Source organism: Chelonia mydas, chromosome 8 (genome assembly GCF_015237465.2).
Source record: "Chelonia mydas isolate rCheMyd1 chromosome 8, rCheMyd1.pri.v2, whole genome shotgun sequence".
Lineage (NCBI taxonomy): Eukaryota > Metazoa > Chordata > Testudines > Cheloniidae > Chelonia > Chelonia mydas.
Genome location: NC_057854.1, coordinates 96,540,405 through 96,553,631, shown reverse-complemented (window position 1 = coordinate 96,553,631; position 13,227 = coordinate 96,540,405). Strand labels below are relative to the sequence as shown.

Genomic DNA, 13,227 nt, shown 5'->3' with positions numbered 1-13,227 from the left:
GTTCTAGACCACTGGGATATCAGAGATAACTCAACCAATCGACACCCTTACTGTACAGCTAATTTGCATGCAACAGTTTCATTGGTTGTATGAGGGCGACTGTACATGATAGATTACGTGCCCAATTACCACAGTTCTTCAAAACAAGCCACACAAACAGAACCAGCACACACAGTAACCATGAACATTGATAAACTCTCACTGCAGCATACACCCTTCATCTGCAACCCACATAAATCAACAGAAGATCTCCCAGATCAATACACACACTCAGTCAGACTTACCATAAAACCATAAACTTGAATGGCAAAGCTACGGGTCATTGCTAGTTAAGAACACTTTTCAACATTTCTGAAGAGCAGTTACAATCTGAACAACTACTGGGTAAAGAGGTACTTGCTTATTAAATACCTCCCTTTACTTTGAGTCATGCCTGTTTATGGAAGAACCACTATAGTTTTACAAGAGCAAACTGTATTCTGCTTCATGCATCAACATCACTGCCAAATTAAGTTCTGAATCTTGAACCTTTATTATTGCCCATTAGCTACTAATCAAAAAGGACACTACTGGATTTTCTCGGGTCCCAGGCTGAGCTTGCTACAATGGCAGTGTAGTGAGGCGGTGTGCTGCCCCACCACCCAGCCGAGGGAAGAACCCCCCAGACACCAAAGTGGGTGGAGCCAGTGGATCCTGCGCCCGCCCCCCAGAGGTCAAGGCGCAGGACAGGAAGTAGAAAAGCCCAATCCCAGAGCTCAGTTGGGCGACAGCAGCCAGAGAGGCCAGACGCCCATGGCCTGACTCCGGCTTGGGAGACCGGCCAATGCCTGACGCTGACCGACAACCAGAGGAGCTGCCGAGCCTACCCCTCGCCAGCTACCCAGAGGAGCTGCCGAGCCTACCCCTCGCCAGCTACCCAGAGGAGCCCATGGTGCTGGAACCCTCCGGGGACAACACCCTGACCCAGGTACCCTACGAGGGAGAGTCCGGAAGTAGCCCAGGGACAGCCGACCCCAGTCTGGCTGCAGCACTGCCAGAGCCAATGTCAGTGTGTTGCAGCCAGGATCCCCACTGACACAGCAGCGGGTCTTCCACCGCTGCTAGAGCCCTGGGCTGGGACGCAGTGGAGTGGCTGGGCCTGCGTCCCCCCCTGCCACCCACCAACCAGTCTCCCGCTCCCCCTGGTTGCTAAAGCTAGGAGCCCCTGGCTTATATTGACTATTTGCCTGAGGGCCTGAGTCCCTCACTGTTTGTTTGCTGCCCCGCCCTGACCCAGGGCCTGGACCTATATCGAACTGCTTGCAGGACTCAGCCTGAAGGTCTGGGCCATAGACTGGGTATTCCCCAACACAGCAGAGAGTGTAGTGAGGCAGTATGGTGCCCCATCATCCAGCCGAGGGATGAGTCCCGGCTGAGTTCCCTTACAGGCAGTTAGGAAAATCTTGTTTTGACTTGTCTATTGAGCAAACTTGATATGGAGGTTATCGGTGGAAAATAAATATGAAATACCAATGTGTTAACTTTTGTGACCACAATTAGCACTTACAAATAATAATAATAATAATAAAAAAAAAGAAACATTGACAGGTCCGCCTGGTTCTTGCTTCCATGCTGCTTCTCAGGTTCCTCTCCTGACTGGGTGTGTGACTCTTACCGAAGCCATGCTGTGCCATTGACCCCCAGTGGCTGCCTCCAAAGCAGCATCTGAAGGGATACACGAGGCATTAAATACAGCTTTAAGCTAATATTAACACCCTAGATAGGATTCTAAGCGTCTATATGGTCTATGGGCATGCTGCTGCTGAGAACCGCTCTGCTCCTTCCTCTCCCTCCCCAAGCTCCTGGAAACCCTTCTGCGAGGAGACTTGGCAGAGAGGATTCCATGGGGTATTTGAGAGGAACCGTGGTTCTGTGGCAGCAGCACTGCCCATCTGTGCGGACAGATGACAGGCGGACAGAACCAGGCCTACCTCTAAAGAAGGAAAAAGAAAAGGGAACTAGCACGAGACATATCTTGTGAAAATAGACAGCCTCAACCTTGTTTTGTTTCAACATCCCTCTCTTCTTTGTCTGAGGTCATATCTCTGTGTGCCACCCCATGCTACGTCATATCTAGGCTAGATTGTACCTTGACTCTTCCTGTAAAACACCATACACAAATGGCACTGTACAGTATACTAATGCTTAATAAATAATAAGAGTGATTTACTACTAGACTGGACAAAGAACTAGAAAATAAAGAGTAGGCAGCAATCCTGCAATGACAGGGGGTAAGCTAGATGATTAAAAAGGTCTTTTCCATCTTTAATTTCTGTGGACTCCTTTTGACTTATGGTAGATTTAAACACTGACATTTCTGATCATTTTTAATTGGGGCTCTTCATTTTAATCACTCCAACATTCAGAGGAGAGATTCCAAGGTCAAAACTTTTTTCTTATTCCAACTGTGTTATCTTTAAGCAGTAACATTGCCAAAATTGGTACTCTTACGTACCACATATGTTGCAATATCAGAGTCTAATTTCAACACAGACCTCCCATTGAAGTCAACAGGAGTGACTATGTGTGCAACAGCTTCAAAACTGCACCCTACATTAAAAAAGAACTTAAGTCTTGCATCTAAATTTCTGTTCATTTGTAAATGTATCAGACTTTTAGAGCATGCTTCCGCTCCCAATGAAGTCAATGACAGGGCTGTTAATATTATTAATTAATTTTTTTAATTATACATTCACTTAAGCACACACTGAAAGTATGTATTTCAAAAATGCACCTAAACTTTATATTTTTTAAAAGGCAAAGTGAATTCAAATCAAAGTTCTTATTCACTTTACTTGCTACTTTTTTGCTATAATAAACACAAAGTTTTGTTTTAAATATTATACGGATGTTACAACTAAGCACAAATACTATTTAATGTCTATCTAACCTTCAGTACATTTCTAAACTTAATATATTTCTCAGATCATACATCACTCTAAAGCATCTAGGGCAACCAACTTTAACTAAAACATTTAAAGTTATCATTTACATAAGATAATGTGAAATTGCAGTGTCAATATTATTTCTTTCTAACCCAATTAATTCTTTTGCCCTCCAGCATCTATAAATCTTGCATTCTATTGCTTAAAGACCTGCAGAGTTACCTACTGCATGTACTAAGATAACTATTGCACTGAAGAAAGAAAATTGTGAACAGTTACCAACTAGATGAGACCAAACTAAAGCTGAATCAATAAGGCATGACTCCCTTTTTTCAGTGTCACCTATAATAATAAAAAGAACATGTGTTACATCTATTAATACTAATGGGAAATATATGAATACAACAGAAGAAACAGACTCACCCTACTTTAAATTTTTTCCAAATATTCCTGTACATATACACATTATCATTAACATGGCTAATGTAAAACCACTATATAACCTAACTAAAAGTTCTGGGTGGATTACAGCAGACTCTCAAAGCTCAAGGGATAATTCTGCCCTGGAATAGTAACTCAGTAACTAAACAATTTATAAGTTCATGTCACAACTGGTTTTTGCACTCTTGAAGTAACATGGTGGTGGTGGTGCGGCAGCGTCCTGAACAACAGGAACAGTCTGATAGGGGATCAACCCAAACTGGTACGGAACCAACTGGATCTGGTCCCAAAGATTCTTCCACCATGTTGTCGAAATTCGGAGTTGTAACAGAAGGAGATTAGACTGGAGGAATAGAAAGTCCTACTGGATCATCCCTGGATTCCGGTACTTGTTAAGGCTGCAACTGGTTCATATCTCATTTCCATAAAATATTGTTGGATAGTTTTACCACGAACAAAACAGGTCCTGTGCATTTTAAAAGTTCTCCAAGTACCCATTTCACTCCACAACCATAGTTACAAGTCCACACTAAGTCTCCAACATGAAAACAACAATGACAAAGTCTCCATTTTTGATCAATTTGCATAGTTTAGGATTTGGCTATAGGTGAGGCAATATCAGGACATAGCAGTTCCCCACAGGTATGATAAGATCGCGTCAAGAAAAGAGTTACAGGTGACTCCTGGATAGTAGCATCTGGTGTGTTCCGGTAGACAAACAAGAAATTGTCTCATGTCTGCTGATCACTCAAAATAGATGTTAGTTTTTAAGGCATGCTTAAGTGTTTGTACAAACCAATCCACAAGTCCATTTGCAGGAGGATGGTATGGAGCAGATCATATGTGCTGAATTCCAGTTGACAGTATGAACCTCTGAAATTCTTCAAAAAGAATTGAGGTCCATTGTCACTCGCCAACTGTAATGGTAAACCAAACAGGGTAAACAAGGTAAAAAGGTGTCCAGTGGTCTTAGCAGCTGTAGAAGCTGTCATTCTGAAAACTTCTGGCCATTTTGAATAACCAAAAATCCATGAGAATATGTGTCCAAGGAGTCTGAAGCCATAACCAAGGGTGTAAATGAGCTGGGCGAGGATCATGCTGAAATTTGCTAACACATACTACAGCGCTTCACCTTCTCAATGTCTTTGTCAATCCCTGGCCACCAGACATGACTCCAGGATGTGGCCTTCATCCATACAATGCCAAAAATGACCTTCATGAAGAGCTTCCAAAACCTGAGACTGAAGTGATTTCAGAACAATCACTGGCATTCCCCATCAGATGCAACCCTGATTCACAGACAATTCACGTCAACATGACACAAACTATGTAAATTGGGAATTCTTTTCATCCAACACTGTACCTTTTAGTACCCTTCCCTCCACAAGAGAAAGCACATCATCTTTAGTGTTTTTTTTGTTGAAATCTGTACTAGTAATGGGTAACGTATCCATCAAATTTGGATAGAACATATCATCTGAAGTTCTTTTGGGTTGATGAGAGCTTGGGCATGGCAGGTGCAACAGCCCATTAGGACTGCCATGCCAAGTCCCTTTGTGGAACTGAATTGCATAGGAATAAGCTGAAAGTAGCAATACCCATTGTCACATATGAGCGGCAGCTAATTATGGTTTCTGTCCATGTTTCTGTCCAAAAAATGAAAATAACGGGTGATGATCCATCAGCAAGGTGAAATGCCTACCATATAAATATGTATACAACTTCCAAATTCCAAAGAAAATGCTGAGAGCTTCTTGCTTTATCTGTGCATAGTTCTTCTGAGGAGTAGTAAATGCTTGTGAAGCAAAGACAATTGGTTTCTCCTTGCCATTAGGAAAAATAGTGTGAAAAAACTGCACCCACTGCATCTGATGAAGCATCACAAACCAACTGCAAGTGGTAGCACAGCATCAAAATGCATAAGAACTTCAGCTGATGTCAAGTTTATTTGCTTCCTTAAATGCGCGCACACACTCTTTAGTTTATTTCCATTTTTTTCTTTGCTTGTAACAGTTCAGCTAAAGATGTCAATATGGTCACCAGATTAGGTGGAAATTTACTATAGTAATTAAGCACTCCTAAGAATGAATGTAAATGTGACATGTTTTCTAGTGGTCCCACCTGAAGAACTGCCTTCTCTTTCTCTGGCAATTTCCTTAAGTTCATAGCATTTATTACACATCCAAGATATTGAAATGAAGGTTTGAAAAACTCACATTTGCTTCAACGAATCTCAATCCAGCGTCTTCCAAATGTTGGAAGACAGCATCCAAATTTCAAAGATAATCTTCTTGATCCTTTCATGTAACAAGGATGTCATCTAAACATCAACATTCAGTCCTTTCAGAATCTCATCCAGGGCTTTCTGTAACAAGGCAGGTGCCGATGGGATACTATAACAAAATATAACAAGATACGCCTTTTTGTGTGTTGATTTGAGATGCTAGATTAAATCTTCACTTGGAGGTATGCATGGAGCAAATCCGATTTACTTAGTCCACAACTAAGAGTAGCAACAAATCTTTAGTATGAAGTAGTGGCTAATGGTCTGCACATAAAACTGGATTCTGTGTCACCTTTAAGTCTCCACACATGCAGACAGAACAATGCTTCTTGATCACTGGTAGGATGGGTGTAACTCACTCACTGTGTGAAACCAGTGACAAGACTCCAATGTTCATTATATAGTCCAAATCAGCTTCTGCCAGAGGCTCCAGAGCATAAGGCCAAACTCTGAGCTTGCAATATTTTGGCAGGCTGTCAGACTAAAGAGTCAGCTTCACAGACACATTACTCATCTGTCCAGGCTCTTTTTCAAAAACTCTGGATTCTCTGTTCAGTATTTTTTGAAGATTTCAAGGTGCTTTCATGATCTTCTTGATCTTAATCCAATTCACTTTGAACTTCTCAAGCCAAGATCTGCCACATAATGGTGGACACTTTCCTTCAATCACATACAAGGGTAAAACAACTGATTGTCCATCTAGTTGAATTTTCACCTGGAGTATTCCTTTTTGGACCAAATTTTTCCCCAGTATAAGTTTTTAAGACCATGGAGTTTTCTTCCTGAGGAACTTGTGAGAAAATCTGGTGATAGGTAGATATAAAAATCAGTGAGATGAGCAGCTCCACTAACAACTTTCATTCTTGTAGGAACTCCTTCAATCAAGGGTGTGATCCAGATGCTATTTCTGACTCCAGCTTCTGATAACACATGTAGTGCTAGGTCTTAGTCAGCATCACTAAAACTCGTCTTTTTCCACATTACAAATTCCTGACTTCTGCCCTTTCTTAGGTTAAGTCTTCATAGATGGACGGTTACTCTGTGTTGCTGGTTGTTGGACTGTGCAGCAGGTCATGACCATGTGTCCTTTCATCTGGCACTTTTTGCAAATAACCTGCCATGCCCAACAAACCTTTTCACTGTTCATAGTTTCTAAACAACAGCCACATAGAAATTACTTACACTTCCTTGGTCTTCTGGCTCGCCGATTCATGAACTTTTTGGTTCACACTAAATTCCAGAGAATCCTTCTCTGTGGTTTCCATTGCAATAGCTCTTTAACAGCCTTTCTGAATGTAAGCACTAATACAGTCAGTAACTTCTTCCGGACTTGGTCATTGCATAATCCAGAGACTAACTGGTCACACAGGGCATCACTTAATGTTTGTCCAAACTGACAATGCTTTGACAACTTCCTTAAAGCAACAACAAACTGTGTTACCAACTCTCCACTTCCCTTATTGTTGCTGATGAAACCAAAATCGTTCTGCTATCATTGATGGGGCAGGAGAAAAATGTTCCTTCATTGCTGCAGTAATTGTGATGTATTTGACGGTTCTGGGCAAAACTGGAGAAAATATACGAACTGTCATGACCTGCCTTCGGACCCATCACTGTCAGCAAGATTGAAATTCTTTGTAACTTGCAACACCATTCCAGATGGACAAACTGCTGAAAACTTTTGAACCCCCCAGGAATCGCAGATGTCATTGAACTCACCACCACTGTCCTCCAGAGATGCCATTTCACTACTCTCCTGTTGAAAGTCATGCCTCCTGGACATCTCCTGCCACAGGAAAACTGTTCTTATTTCTTACTGCACTTTTTGCACTCTATCACCCTCTACCGGCTGTGTGCTTACATTGCAAAATGCAGAATTCTTCATATGGCTGTACTTGGGCTCCCTCTGCTGGCTATAGACCCTCAGTGCAGGCTACAGGCTGCTTGCCTGCCTAGCTTGCCAAAGGTCACTCAAGATGGTTGCTTGCTTCCAACTTCACCACTTTGTTTGAACAGCTCCAGCAGCAGCAACAGCAGAAACCTCTTCCTTTGTTCCGCGCTCTATATGGCTGATTTCAGTTGTACCTGAAGCAAAAAGCAGCAGCCTTTTGCTTCTAGGGATCTTCTGTCCCCTTTTTATAGTATTATTTGCTAACTTTGTCTTCTTGTTGTTCAAGTAATGAGAGCACTGGACACTCGTGGGACATAAATCCTGCGTCGCCAATGTTATAATTCGACCCAGAAGGAGACAGACTGACACAGAGGAAGCAGATAGAAGGACAGCTCTCCGCTGTGCTCGCTTGACTGTTCTTGCAGCATGAAAGAGAGGCTTTACACTAGGGAGGCGGGGCAGTGCTCAAACATTTTAAGGGCCTGGACATCACATTAAGTTTTTATGCTTTAGGTTTTATTACACAGTAGGAAAGCAATCCTGTAGACTTTTAAATCATTAGGAGTAGGATCCCATCCACGCAGTGAACATAGTCCCCTGAAAATAAGGCCTATTCTACAGTAGAAAATTAGGTCAGCTTAACTACATTATTCAGGGGTGGGAAAAATCCATACCCCTGAGCAACGTTGTTAAGATGACCTAAAATCCCTGGGTGGACAATGCTACGTCGACAGAAGAATTCTTCTGTTGACCGTCAACCTAGCTATCACCTCTCAGGGAGGTGGATTACCCACGCCAATGGGAGAACCCCTCTCACTGGCATACATAGTGTCTACTCTGAAGCACTGCAAAGGCGCAGCTGTGACCTGTAGCATTTTAAGTGTCTAAGGGCTTGTCTACACTTAATCTAGGCATAGAGTAGATAGGCACTAAGCTAAGTTTTGCCCTTTTGTCCCCAAATAGCTCTTTCAGTCCATCCCAGTAGATCTGCTCTTCCAGACCTACCAACCAATCGGGTACTTACATGGGCCCTATTACAAAATAGAATCTGAGCACCTCAGTCTTGGATGCATTTATCCTTATAAGACCGCTGTGAGGCAGGGAAGTTCTATCATTTTTACAGATGGGGAACTGATCCATGGAGAGACTTAGGACTTGTCTATATGAGCACTAAGGTCCAGAGTGCGCGCTGATGTACCCAGCTTTGAAACTAGATTAAAGTGCACTACAGAACTTCTAGTGCATGGTAGCAGGGTTCATGCAGACACTTTGGTGCAGCCAGCTAGTGTGGGATAGATTTGCACCCCAGCTTGTTCTGAACTAAGTGTTCATACAGACAAGCTCTAAGGCCCAGATTTTCAAATTCCATCAACTGTCAATGGGATTTAGACTCTTAAGTGCCTAAATCCCTTTTGAAAATGAGATTTAGCTCCTAAACCAGTTAGGCATTGTGATGCTAAGTGCATCAACACCAAATAGCTTTAAAAATCTGGGCCTAAGTGACTTGCTCAAGGTCACACAGGAATTCTGGCAGAGGGTCAGACTTGACAGACCTAGGAATTGAACCAGAGAGTCTCCCAGGTCAGAGTCTAGCACTCGAACCAATGGACCATCCTTCCTTTTGGCCTAGAGCTCTGCTGAGTAAGGTCTGCTATTGTGCCAGATTATGCAGTAATCTTCACACATTTCATTCTGGGTCTCTAGAGATGAATAGCTACAATGTGCTAATCAATGATCCAACTGTCAATATATACACACAAGACCTCACTTATAAACTCCAAGAAATAAAGATTCCCAGAGTCCTCAATACATTTTAAAAAAATGAAACTGGCAGTAATGTAAGCATATTAGATGCTTTTAGTTCTCAAAAAATTACCCAATTAACACCACTGGAAACTCACAGAACAATAGGTGGGTTTCTCCTTCCCCATCCACCAATGACTCTCACCCCCATTAGTTGTCAGCTAGTGCCAAGCATGGTGAAGGTTTATGATGTGAATGCCAATTCAATATGAACAGGGCTGCAAAGATAAATTCATTTGGCCAAACAGCTCTCAAATGGCTCATCCATCCATTTTAGATGTACCTACTGCACCCCTGCCTTGGGATAGTTATAACCCACATACACAAATTAAAGAATAGCACTAATATTGTACAAAAGGAACATCACTCTGCCATGCAGTGATCTGCCCACTGGATTTTCTCCTTCCTCTATTTCTACCTTTTCCTTTCCCCCCCTTCTCTTTTTCCTTTATTTGCCTCCTTCTCTCTCAGATTCATAGATGTTAACGCCAGGTGGAACCATCATGGTCAACTTGTCTGACCTGCTGTATAATACAGGCCCTACAATTTCACACAGTAATTCCTGCATCAAACCCAAAACTTCTGGTTGAACAAAGGAGAATGGATTTAAAAAAGAAAAAAAAAAAAAGACATCCAGTCTCAATTTAAAGATTTCATTTTCGTCTCAAGATAGCCTGACCTGCAGTTGCCTGATCTGAAGACGGTAAAAGTACAGGTCAGAGTGGCAAGGCCTTCATCTGAGAAGAATGGGTGCATTCTCCTAGCTAACTGAAGGTGGAAGAAGGAAGCCCTTACCACTGTTACAACCAACCTGCACAGAAGTCATGACAAATGGAGGCCTCACAGGAAATGAAGGAAATCTGTGTCCCAGAGATATCTTATGACATCAAAAATCTGAGCTTTTATTTTTAAAATATTCTGTTTCTAGCTCTCAGGATTAGGAAGATAAAGTTGAAAATGTGACGGATGTGCAACCAATGCAGCTATGTCTGCCCGAGTCTGCAGACACTTGTAGCAGGAAGCTGTAGGACCCCACACTCATTACCATAGCAGACCAGCCTCTTTCTGGGCTGGTCAGTTTGGTGACATGAGGGGTGGGCTCAGATGCCCACCTAGGCTCTACAGGTTCAGCTCCCAAGGGGCTGAAGGGGACGGCAGAGAGGAGGTGAGGGAGGGCTTAGATGCTCACTTGAGCATTACTCACCCCATCCAGTCTTTCACTGCCATGGGTCAGACTGAGAAAAATGGTCCTCTCACAAGTAACACTTACTTATGGCATCAAAATAAAACGTTAATCACCGAAGATTGTGCAGATCATAAAATCTTTGTTCCTCTCATTTCTTACATATTTTGAGCAACACTGAAATAATTAATTCTGATGATGATCTAACAAGTTTCTGTTTCTGTTGTTACATCCTATTGAGATGAATGGGGTAGTTCACACACTGCAGAGTTATTGTTTCATGCTGTCTGCACAAGAAACGTAAACTGGTTTAAATTTGTTTTTAAACCATTTACTTAAACAGGTTTTAAAATCCTGTGCCCACTCTCTTGGAGGGTCCAACTACACTAAGAAAACAAAGTGTTGGGCTGTTGTAGTTTGTAACCCTCTGTTAGCTAATACATGGCAAAATCCTGCCATGGACAAGGCAGTTTGTAGCTTACATACATGTTCAGCTGATCAAGCTAAACACCAGGGCAACAGAGGGTTTACCTCAACTAATTAAACACACGTGAAAACCACAAACTGCCTTATCAACATTAGGATTTAACCATGAGTTTGTTACTAGGTGTTAGCTATCACATGCTAAAAAAAAATGCCTCCTTCCCCCCCGCCGCCTAGGGTGACCAGATGACAAGAACAAAATATCAGGACACATGGGGGGCGGACAGCCACATGCTCACCCCCCATCCAGGGCCGGCTCTTGGTTTTTTGCCACCCCAAGCACAAAAAAAAAGAAAGGGGGGGGGGGGAGGCGGAGTGCCACCAAAGCAAACTATTGGGACGTGGGACAAACAATTAAATATCGGGACAGTCCCGATTTTATTGGGACGTCTGGTCACCCTACCGCCACCACCTACTGAGGACAAAGCCTTTTTTTAGTTTTAAGTTAAACTAATTCCTAACTGACTTAAGCTAAAATGAGGCAAGCTGCCCTTATATAATAATAATGTTGACGTGAGGGTTTGCACCAATTTAAACTTAAACATAATTATCTTAAAATTACATCTTTAGTTAAATCAGTGCAATTTTCTTGTGTGCACAAGGCCTAGAGTCAGTTCACTTAATGGTTACACTCATTCTGAAAATTTTCCTTACAACCATAATAACCAGGCAAAAAAAGAAACCAAAACGAAGTAGGAGATTGTGAAGAAGATGGAAGCCTCAAACAAAAGTACCAAATCACTGACTCAGAACATTGTGTTTCAAGCAGAGACCTGCATATCAGAGATTAATAAAGAAATATAATAAAAACCTTTTTAAAATCAATGCATTTAGAATATAATTAATTCAAGATGAATAAAACATAGATAACATTCAGAAATAAAATGTAGAGCAAATCATATGTAAATTTCAAACACAAATTATTATTCACTATTATATACTTTTCATGTATTTGTGCTACACACCCATTCCAAATGCAAATATTTGGAGAGAAATACCTACTGTCTAAGCACATACTGAAATAGTTTGCCCTGCCATATTGCATCAATACTTATTTGACAAATTATAGCATTGCACATTGTACATGTACATAGCCATTATGTGGCTCTTCCCCCTGTAGTTGCTAATAAAGCCACTGTTTTTAGGATTCACAGTAGAGGCTCCCACTTTAGAGCATAGGGAGTTATTTCCCGTTTATGACAATTAAGTGTGTAAAAACAAAAGAAAAAGAAAAAATGATTACAACTAATAAAAGGATAAAAGGGTATCAGATATGTGAACAGTTTGTTTCCTAAAACTTAAGACATTTTACTTAAATTATTAAGTATTAATTCCAGAAGCAACAATTAAGTGGACAGAGAAAAAAAATGTGTGTAGCTATTGGGCATAATATTTTATTCAGAATTTTTGTTTAAATTTAATTTTTGTTTAAAAAGCTAATATGCAAAACTGACAGTTAAATAATATCTGCAGCTGGACATTCATTGATGAGTTCAGAGTTACAGTTCAACAGCCCTCCAACTTTGCAGAAAGTAGTAGTAATAACCATAGAACACAACCACTACATTTCAATATGGTGCTAATTTACATTAATCTTCCTAATATTATAATTTCACAAAAACAGAAACTTTAAAAAAAAACAACAAAAGGATAGCAACTCTTCTTGATCTTTTCTATTTTGAAAAGCAGCAAAGAACTGTGTAAAAGACGTCTTTGGTGAATGATAAAATCTTTCTTTGCAGAAGAAAATGAATAAATCAGAGGATAAAAAGAGGGAATAGGGGAGGAATGAGTGAGAACACCAATGGAAAGGCTGAAAGAGAAAATAAGAAAGAGGAGAAAAAATAAAAAGACCCCAAAAGGAAGGGGAAAGAGAAAAAGAAGAGGAAAGGATCTTAGAAAACAAGAGACAAATTTGATCCAAGGGAAAGAAGATGATACACATAGATGACTACCAAGTTGTTAGCATGAATCAGGACTGAGTGATCCTAGATTTGATTTTAAAAAGGGCTACGTCCACAGACCCTGGCGTTTGAGAAGGTTGATCTGTAGCTTGTTCTCTCTCTCTCTCTTTTGGTTCCTTGAGCCAACAGTTGTTGAAATGTGAGCCAAATACTAAAGCTATGTCTACACTACCACTTTTAGTGGTATAACTCATGCCGCTCAGGGCTATGGAAAAAAAAAATACCCCTTTTAATGACATAAGTTACACCGACAG

The 13,227-nt window shown here is 41.2% G+C and overlaps 1 protein-coding gene across 4 annotated transcripts in view; it reads right to left on the bottom strand.

Annotated features, from left to right (window-relative positions):
- The window catches only part of FAF1 (Fas associated factor 1), a 302,183-nt gene that overhangs the window by 161,775 nt on the left and 127,181 nt on the right, over positions 1–13,227 (bottom strand). The gene's annotated exons all lie outside the window — the stretch shown is intronic.